The sequence below is a fragment of the Dipodomys spectabilis genome, unplaced genomic scaffold (assembly GCF_019054845.1).
Source record: "Dipodomys spectabilis isolate Male_0828 unplaced genomic scaffold, ASM1905484v1 ptg000287l, whole genome shotgun sequence".
In the NCBI taxonomy this organism is placed as follows: domain Eukaryota; kingdom Metazoa; phylum Chordata; class Mammalia; order Rodentia; family Heteromyidae; genus Dipodomys; species Dipodomys spectabilis.
In genome coordinates this window covers 1,216,325-1,226,886 of record NW_024870964.1, presented here as the reverse complement: position 1 = coordinate 1,226,886, position 10,562 = coordinate 1,216,325, and the positions used below count along the sequence as shown (strand labels likewise).

General features: G+C 36.1%; 1 pseudogene; it reads left to right on the top strand.

Annotated features, from left to right (window-relative positions):
• Window positions 1–9,419: 9,419 nt before the first annotated feature.
• LOC122126680 lies at window positions 9,420–9,516 on the top strand (annotated as a pseudogene).
• Window positions 9,517–10,562: the final 1,046 nt, after the last annotated feature.

Below are 10,562 nucleotides of genomic sequence, written 5' to 3'. Positions count from 1 at the left end.
AGGGTTTGTAATTTGAGAGAGCCTGAGAAACTATGAGACTTTATTATGAAAATATCCAGAGTGAAATGATTAGATAATACCCATCCCTAGCAAGATATAGAGCACCTGATTATTATATTCTAAATCTTGAGTTAAAACACCAGTAACATCAATCTTTTGTCAAAATAAAAGGATACATGTTTCAAAATGTTCATTATTTAAAATTTATTTGCAAATGTTCTCATGTCTTCTATTTCTTAATTCTCAGTTTACTTAATCTATAAGAATCCAAGTATATTGTGACTATTTTATTTCTACTAAACTTTTAAATAGTATGAGCCATATTATGATTTCATATATTAACATACTTTTACTATTTGTGATATGTTCCTGTTTAATACGATAATATCAATATTACAAATGTGTGTATGTGGTGTGTGTGTATGTCTTTTTGTGTTTATGTGTTTTTGTGTGTGTGTGTGTGCTTTGTTTGTACTTTGTAATGCTTAGGAGATCACACAATTTTTTCACATGTGCTAGGCCAATGGTTTACCACTGAACTATACTGTATAGTTATAATCCAAATAGTGTTTTAAATTATGACTTTTAAACTTTCATTTCTAGTGTACTTTTTCAAAATTATATATGATAAAATGTGGTACATATTCTATTCACATTAGCAATTTTTATTGTATTTAGAATATTTACACTACCTTTCCACTTCCAATCTCTTGTCTTTGTTATTGACAAAGGTTATACTTTGCTTCTTTTCTCTCTTTGTTCTTTTTCCTTTTAGAGTTTACCTATTCTTTCTCTTAATTCTTTGGAAATTATCATATTCCTATTACAATTTCTTTACAGGTCTATACAATGCATTATTTCCTATTTTATTTTTTTCCCATTGTCTCTGACTTTCAGTCTAAACTATTAGGTGGATTAAAAAGAAACTTCATTCAGGACAGTTTATTTTTCTCCTTCTCTTCTCTTAAGACTTTCTGATGTTTGAAACACAATACCAATGACATACAGCTCCTATGTGGTCCATCATTCTTTCCCCTCTCACTCACCTCTGCTGTGCAGCTCAAGTTATCATTAAACTTTATTATGCTACAACGTTATCTAAATCTTCACTCATTCCTAAATTAATTTTAGTTGTTACAAGAATTCTCTAAAAACATTTTTCTATATATGATATCTGGGATCTTGTGTTTTCACAAGGTGCAAAATAAGAGTGATTATCAAACATCTAGATATCTCTGTAGAATATTGGTCCACCTGCTCAATAAACTCGTATGTAAATTCAAGGAATGCAGGTCAGTCAGAAAAATCTTGTAAAATGGTGTAATGAGACTTCATACTAACTTTGAATCTAATGACAATGTTTAGTAGTAATGACAACATAGTTCTACTATAAGAACAGATGTATAGAGAATGTAACAGATTTGTCAAAAATAAATTCTTAGTTTTATGGTCAATAGATTTTGAAAAGTATGTCATGACATTATGAAATAAAAATAGAATCTTAAATGGATGTATTGACACTATAGCCTCTCTAGATTTAAAGAATGATCTTAGACTATTACCTCAAACCTTTGTTTTGTTTTATTTTATTTTTTGTAGGTCATAGGCGCTAAACTACAGCGTTTAAAACAAATATGTCATTTCTGTTTATTTTGAGGCTTTTTTTTCCGTTTATTTTGAGTTTATACAGAGATAACTCAATCAAAAAGGCGCTTTCAGTTCAAGGGAGTGCCCTACCGCTTAAGCCACAGCACCACTTCTGATTTTCTAGTGCTTTATTGGAGATAAGAGTCTCATGGACTTTCCTGCCTGGGCTGGCATTAAACTGTGATCCTCATATCTCAGCTGCGTGAGTAGCTAGGATTACAGAGGTGAGCCACAAGCACCCGGCCTACATCAATCCTTATACAAAAATTTGATATAAAAATTATTATCAAACTAAATGTGATAGGTAAAAACCAATAAAACATAAATGTAAAAATAATGACATTGGATTAGTAAAGGAGGAGAAGAAGTACACCAAATGCAAGATGCTGTCCACACATATATGTAAATATAAATCCTGTGTTTAAATAATGAATTTATGACTATCGTGGCCCACTCTGGGGATCAATGTCAGATTCTGGGAATGGCGTAACTCCTTAGTTGCTCACAGACTGGTGAATTCACCTTGAACTATTCACCAATTAGTCTCCTTCCATTTGGAGATGGCAGGACCAGGATTCCAACTGTGGCCTCCAGCTCCCACCACTTAAAACTGATGATAGGGAACTCACCAGTCTGTCCAAGAACATCAGCAAGACCTATGATTAACCAGGCATAAGTGGCTCTCACCAGGCCTCCTTACAAGGCTGTGATAGGAGGGTCATGGTCAAAATCACCATAGGCAGGAAAGTCCTTGAGACCCCTGTCCAACTTGTGCCAACAAAGCCAGAAGTAGAGCTCTGTGGCTCCAGTGGTAGAGAGCTAGCCACACAGGCCCGTACTCCACGACCCTATATCCCCTCTCCTCCCAACCACTGGGACCTGTGCCTCCCCCATGCCCCACGGTCTGGCCCTGGCCCTGCCACAAATGCACCCCAGGGATGGGAGTGGGTGTTGGCCCGAAGATTCCACCCCCATATTTAGGGCCCAGTGTCCCAGGAAATGGGGAGATGCAGGGTTGGGTGAGGAATAGGCACAGCAGAGCCCCTGGCCTGGAGTAGTGGGTGCCACACAGTGGCGTATCCGCACCCTTCCTCTCCCTGGTGGGAACATGGTGTCTTTAGTCAGAGGTGGGGCGCAGAATGTTCACATCTGCCTTCAGGGGTCTTTTCCTTATTACACGGGTGGAGGGTGTTGGATGCAGAAGATAGACCCCCCCCATGCTGTGTGAGCCTTCGTCTTCTGTGCGGGGTCACCCTTTCACTTGAAGAGGGTCCCAGAAAAGCCCAGTAGGGAGGTGAGGGTGCTGGTGGTCAGAATTCATGGTGAATATCTGGGAGGAACACTCTCCACACACACGCACATACACCCGGCCTGTCCCGCCCTCCTCAGCTGTCAACAGTTCTCATAGGGTGATCACATTTCCCAGCTCTTCCAGCTTTGGTTGATGCTCCCTGTCCATCTGGTCTCCAACAAACTCCGGAGAGGCACTGCTCTGAGTCTGTGTGTGTGTGTGTGTGTGTGAGAGAGAGAGAGAGAGAGAGAGAGAGAGAGGGAGAGGGAGAGAGAGAGAGGCAGAACGAGACAGAGAGAGACACACAGAGAGAGACACAGAGAGACAGAGAGACAGAGACAGAGAGAAAGACAGAGAGATCACCTTTCTCCTTGTACAGCCTGACTGTGATCAGGTGAGTGATCAGTTAGCAAATTGCAGGTGCTGCATGGAACTCGGGCTGGCTATGAGCCATGATCCTCATGTCTCAGCTTCCTGTGTAGTTAGGAGTATAGGCCTGAGCCACTGGCACCTGCTTAAGTTTAATTCTGACCTTCTTTCTTTCTCTCTCTATCTCTCTCACAGGAACTGATTTGAATGGGTGCTGGAGGAGGTGGCCCAGAGTCCTCATGTGGCTAGAACCAAGGTGGCCCTCTCATTCTAGAGGTGGGCTGTGGGTCAGGTGCTGTTTCACTTAGTCTGTTGTACCAGCTCCATGAGGTAAGCCCCTCTGTGCCCTGGCTAGACCGTGACAGCTATTCATTGTCCATCTAGCCTTACTGGACTTAGTATTGCATTACATGTACTTTTCTAGCAAAATTTTCTGGCCAAAGTTATGATACATAGTTACCGAATGAAAATGTAATGCCATCTTAAGAAAGTCCTTTAGGGATCTGGGAAAGTGGCTTCATGGTACGGTGATTGCCTAGCATGCATGAAACTCTGAGATCAATGCCTCAGTACCACATAAACAGAAAAAGAAACCATGAAAATGGTGCTGTGCCTCAAGTGGTACAGTGTTAGCCTTGAGAAAAAAAAAAAGCTGAGGAATTATTCTCTAGCCCTGAGGTTAAGCCCCAGGACTGGCAAAACAACAACAACAACAATAACAACATCAACAGCAACAACAAACATTTAGTTTGTAAATGCAAAATAAAGAACCCATACTTGGAATATATAATTGCTCCTTCCATAATAATACCTGACAATAATCCTTAATTCATGTACTTTACCTACATTAGGATAGTGTGTTGAAAAAAATGCTTTGTTCATTAGGTCATGGTAATTAATGCCAAGAATGTGCTTAGATGTCAGATGAAGATTAATTCTGGAAATTCAAAGATTCCAGGCTTTTGAGTGGTCACTGCTAATCACAATGAGAAGGGTTGTCTAAGTGAGATTTGGAAACCTTTTTGGCCAGTCTTGGCACCAAAAGGCAGAGGCTAGTTAACCGTTGTGACAGAACGGAAGGAATAACTACAGAAGAAAAGTATAAGTGATAGTATCTAAGATATAGCAGAAAGCATTCTAGAGAGCCATTTTTGGTTATTGAAGAACTAGTTATCAACTAGTCTTATTCCTCATTGCCTTTAGCATTCTAAATCTCTTAAGCTAGTTCTTAACCTTTGTTTGATAAATGTATTTTTTTCTATGCTGTTCTTTCATACCTGATCTCCTTTGCTTTCTAATAATCTGTCTTTCTCTTTCTCTATGAGCATTTCCTGATACTAAATACTCCTACACAGATGGAAGAGGATGCTAATGCAAGGGTCCCATAGCTCATAAGTCATTAATATAACAAAATGGAAAAAGAATATATTTATTGCTACCTCAATTATTCTGAAAAGTTGCAATGCCATATAATTTGAGTCCGATTTCCATTCTTTGTCTAGGTAGTGTCATTAAGTGAACATAAATGCAAATATGAGCTGGGTGTTGGTGGCTCATGCCTGTAATTCTAGCTACTCAGGAGGTTGAGACCAGAGGATTATGGTTCAAATCCAGTCTGTTCAGGAAAGTCCATGAGACACTGATATTCAATTAACCACCAGAAACAAGGAAATAGTGCTGTAGCTAAAGTGGTAGAGTTCTCAACTTGACCTGAAGAGCTGAGGGACAGCACCCAGGGTCAGAGTTCAAGGCCCACAACCAACGAAAAAGTGCAAATATGACTGTAACTTTCCCCAAAAGTAATGATGGCATCAATACTAATCTTCCCAAGCAGAGAAAAAATTCCAAAATGATTCAGTGCACCTATTTTTGCTGAGTTTTTTAATTTATAGATTCTTTGTTGGACATATTCTCTTCTTTAAAAATTGACAAATATTAGCTTTATAATAAATTTCATCTTTTATTTCTTGGTTCAAGAGAGAAGTCCATACAGTTGAGGTCACTTGGGTATCTTGCTATCTTAGTTCAAAGCCAACCCAGACAGAAGAGTCTGTCAAACTCTTATCTATAATGAAACACCAAAAAAATCCAGAAGTGAAGTTTTGGTTCAAACAGTAGAATACTAGCCTTGGAAGCAGGTGGGCAGGAAAGACAACTAATCAGCGACAGGGTCCAGCCTCTGAGTTCAAGCCCCAGAACCAGCACAAACTAAACAAACAAGCAAATAAAACAAACCCCAGGTATTTCTTTGGGACCCTACTTAAAGTTGTACTGGTCTAAGAAGAGTCTGTTTTTCTGATGATACTCACTGGATCCTAATTTTTTGGAATCCTTTTTGCTCCAGGGAACTCAGGACCAGACTAAAGGAATTGATAACTGAATCCTACAACAAGAGAATCAGCTCAGGAGTGAAACATCTGTCCATAAGACACTTTAAAACCTCCATATCTTTGTTTCTTTGCAGTAGAACACTATTAAAACAACGTTATTTCCTTTTTTTCTATGCTGGCCTTCAAATGGCACATTGTTTCCTTTTGTAATACTCTCAAATAGAAGTTTACACACAAGTTTTATATGAGTAAAGAACACACTCAAAACAGTCAATATCCTTCAAGCCTTGTATTCTTTTCTTGTGCAGTAAAAAGGAAAGGAAAAGTTAAATTGAACTTTGTCATTCCTTTATGTTCAATTCCTCCCCTAGGATCAGTTTCCACATCCATTAACAATTACTTTCACTCACTTCCAGTTACAATCTATGGTAATGGGTTCTTGATCATGTTTCTTCCATACTAACTTCATAAACTATCAAGTGTGGCTCAGGACTGGAGTATCCAGTTCAGACAAAGACAACTCGAAGAAAAAAGATAATGTTTTCAGCAGATGTAGGTGATTTATAATATTAGACAATCATCTTAAATCTGTTGAAAATTCTCCAAACTGCCCTCTTTTAAAAGCTTTGTTTGCTTTTCCCAGGGCCGCCCTTCATTAACTGTTTTAAATTTTGAAGGGTCATATTCATACTCTCTAGAGATTGATGTTTGGTTGTGATTTTCGTGTGTTTATGTTTTGTGCTTTTTTTGTTTTTGTCACTGTATTTCAAAAGGTTGTGCAAGTGTGTTACAATTAAATATATCCATCTAATTGTCCAATGTTCCTGGATGAGAGTCACTCCTTCTATCATTCTCAACCAACCCCTTCTCCAAGATTTAGTTGATTTAACACTTCCTTTATCACATGTGTACATTGAGTATTCTAGCTGTATTTGCCCCTTGTTCCATTTTTCGTTTTTTTATTGTGAAAATACTGTACAGAAGGGTTACAATTAGATGGGCAAGATAATGAGTACATTCCTTATCAAGCATTGTAGCCTCCTCCTTTGTTTCCCCTTCCTATCCCTTCCTATCCTCCCCCCACACCCCCCCAGTCTTCCTCCACCCCTCACCAAAGCTGCAATGTTCGTTTTTAACATAAGTACTTGTACATCTCCCTTGTTCCATTTTTCATTAATTCTATGTCTTTACTATTATTCCTCTCTGGTTTCAAATTTCTGATAGTCATTCTGTTAAACTGTCTGTTGATACTTTAAAAGGTTTATATACATTCCGTGGTATTTCAATGCTACATATACATGAATTGATGTCAGTTTTTATTTCCACAATTCATTCATCTGCAATAACAATTTGCAAGACTGGAGACATGAAACACCTAGATATGATTTTATTCTCATCCATTTAGAAGATTCACCTTTAGTCAACAAGAAAGTTTAAAAATGGCTTAGAATGTATTCCTAACTACAAATTTTTATAAATGGCTTTGTACTATAGTGTGTGATTATTTAACTTTACATTGGATAATACTTTATTCTACCTATGAGTTTTGGAAAAAGAAAAAGAAAACTAAAATTTACTACTATAGAGAAATGTGATAGAAATAGAAATCAGATTTTGTTTGTCACATCTCTGAAGAGTACCCATATTCAAGACTTAAAGTCATATTTCTTACTATGTTAGGCAGATAGGGAAAACATAAAACAAAATATGATAAGGCAATTATTTGTGACTTTTTAAAATGTACCTTACTAAGTAATGAAATTTACTTTATTAGTTAACGTTTGGGTTTGAAATATGGGAGGGTGATCTATTTAACACAATTCTGGAAGGCACATACTGAACAACACAAATGCTGTGTGGTACTATTTCTACACTTTAATGAATGGTTGAACCTGTTTGACATTAGTGCTGTGTAAATAAATCAATTCTATTTAACTTGCTCTCTACACTTGAAAAATTTGTAATGTCACTAATTATCATCTGCTTGTAAAATGTTATTTTGGCGAATGTGATTTTTAAAAGTTTATTTGAAAAGAAATACATTTTCAAATTAAATGTAGGTTAACATTGGTTTGAGAGTGACATTTTTATACCATAGAACCAAGTTGTACTGAAGTGCCAGTGTTTTGAAGCACTAATGAGCTTTTCAATTAATGTTTTTCTGAAATACATTTGACCTCTAATCAAGCTTTCTGAAACTTGGTAGAACAATTATAGATCTACCCTTCCAGGAACTATTTTTTAACCAATTTATGCTGGACTGAAATCTTTCATTAATCATTAGAGGAGAGGTATTAAAAATAATCTTATAACACTTTATGATCTTGTTCACTCATATGGGCTGGTCATATGTAAATTGAAAGTTTGAATTACAGTACATTCTTTCAGATTTGTATCTCATCCTTCATTTTAAGTTGCCTTGCATTTCACATTGCTTATTGCTAATTCCTGCATATCAAGAAATTGGGGCCCTGAAAAAAAGGAAATGAGAAATTGAGATGGGTCTTCAATTACTTTCTGTTGGCATGTTGCATGAGCAGCAGAGTAAAATCTCTTATAGATTAGAGGAAAACATTGTTTTTTACCATGTGAATTCAGAAGACCAAGAATACTTAGAAAGTATCACAAGTTTATACTGAAGACATTGCATTGATAATTTTTATATTCTAATATATTTTCTAAACCTAATTATTCATATTCCAATTCTATTTATTGGAATAAATAAATATCAATTTATTTGTCAAATTATCAACAAACTCTAATAAGTTTCACTGTGTGAAGTATAAAATCAGCACATATAAATATAAAATAGATAACTAGGTATAATATAATAAAAAAGGAACATGTTTTGCATTGTTCTGTTGTGGTTAAGCTATCAAAGGCAACTATGTTTTAAAGTAGAATTCTATTATCTCTAACTCAGTGTTTGTTACAGTTAGACCTAACACTTTACCATTTGTAAATTTAAAGCCTGTAACCAACAGGAAACATGGTGATTAAAACATTACCAATTTGAGGCCTAATAAGGAGGAGAAACATAGGGACTTCTCCTGCAACTCTGAAAATATTTGATGATAGAAAGGCAGTAGTGAAAGTTCCTGCTTGGTTGGAAGGTAGACAGTCCATGACATTAGGTAATCATGCGTATGAACAATTTATTCTCCTCCTTGACTTTAGCTACTTTTGAAATGGTAAGTATAATAAACAATTATATTTTGATAAAATACCTTCTAGTCTGAACAGTTCTGTCTGAAATGTTCATGTATCTATGATCCCTTGCAACTAAGACTTGTTTTATTCAAGTAAGACAGTCTATGCTGTCAGGGTGAGATATTCTGTTTGGTCTGTTCCCACATGGAAAAAGGGTAAAGGGTCAGATAGACCTTTGTGCTGTAAGACCTCATTTGGGAAAATTTCAGCTGCAGAAGTTTAGAAGTAGCTCTTAAGCAAAGCTTACTTGGAATCCATTAGCTCCACAAAGCTAACTCAGTTGGATAAATAAGTACTTGAAACAGCCATCACCTTTAGACCTACCTATAAATTCTTGAAAGTACAATCAAATCCCAAATTAAAAAGACTTAAAATAATGATTGACAAAAATATTGCAAATGTGAGCAATTGACTGAACAATATAATTTTTTCCAGTATTCACAGAATTATAGGGAAATAAGATCAATAGCATTGTTAGGAACAATAAGGTTTCTTTGTTACCAATAGGTACCCGATAATATAAGCCTGTATAAAGATTGCATCATTAACTACTTAAATTTAAAAGATACTACATGCTTTAGCAACACGTATACCCAAATTACAATACAGAGATTAACATGGCTCTTGCTCAAGAATGATACGAAAATTTGCGAAGTATTCCATATTTTTCATCCTTCAGATGCAAGAAATGAAAAACAGTTATTAAAAAGTTGATTACAAAATTACAAATGTAACAATAAATGTAATTAGTATAATTAAATGTTAGTTTGACATCAATGTTTAAAATCTTCACCTTAGAAAGGCCTTTACATAGCATAATCTTTACAAATCTTTTGAAATTAGACAACTTTGTCATTTTCTCCCAAAGAAATAAAATAGTATAAGAACGTATATATAAGTATAAGGAAAAAAAGGAATCTTAAACTGTTTCTATCTGGAATGCAATCTGAAAGGACACACTAATGAACCTATATATTATAAAACAATATAGAATTCAGAATATAGGAAGAATAAAATAGATTATGGACGTTATACAAACATAGAATATAGAATATTTTATACTATACTATTTTCAGACAATGACCAGACATACTTTAGTTTCTGTACTACTCATTTCAACATATAAGTTAAATTATTTCTGATTAAAAAATCACCATCTCTGCAGAAATCATTATAGCTGTATATAAAACTCTTGAATACATTTTGACATCAAAGGTAGGAAATTCACTTGGACGAATTCCACAGAATCCATGAATTTTTACAGTAAGATATTGCTGTTGCTGGGCGCCAGTGGCTCACTCCTATAATTCTAGTTACTCAGAAGGCTGAGATCTGAGGATCTCAGTTCAAAGCCAGCCCAAGCAGGAAAGTCCGTGAGACTCTTATCTCCAATAAACCACTAGGAATCTGGAAGTGGATCTGTGGTTCAAGTGGTAGAGCACTCTCCTTCAGCTGAAGATTGCAGGGATAGCACCCAGGCCTAGAGTTCAAGCCCCACAACCAACCAAAAAAAGATTTTATTTAGATTGTGAAAATATTTTGTATGGACACAAAGGATGGTCTGGCAATTTTGAAATTTAAGAAACTTAAGCAAACCATTAGGACTGAGGAGAACAATTTGTACAGCCTTCCACAACTTAAAAGAGGTAGTGATACATACTTATCCTTTGGCAACATCAAATGCAGTTTCTTCCAAGTTGTTCATCAGGCCTGGA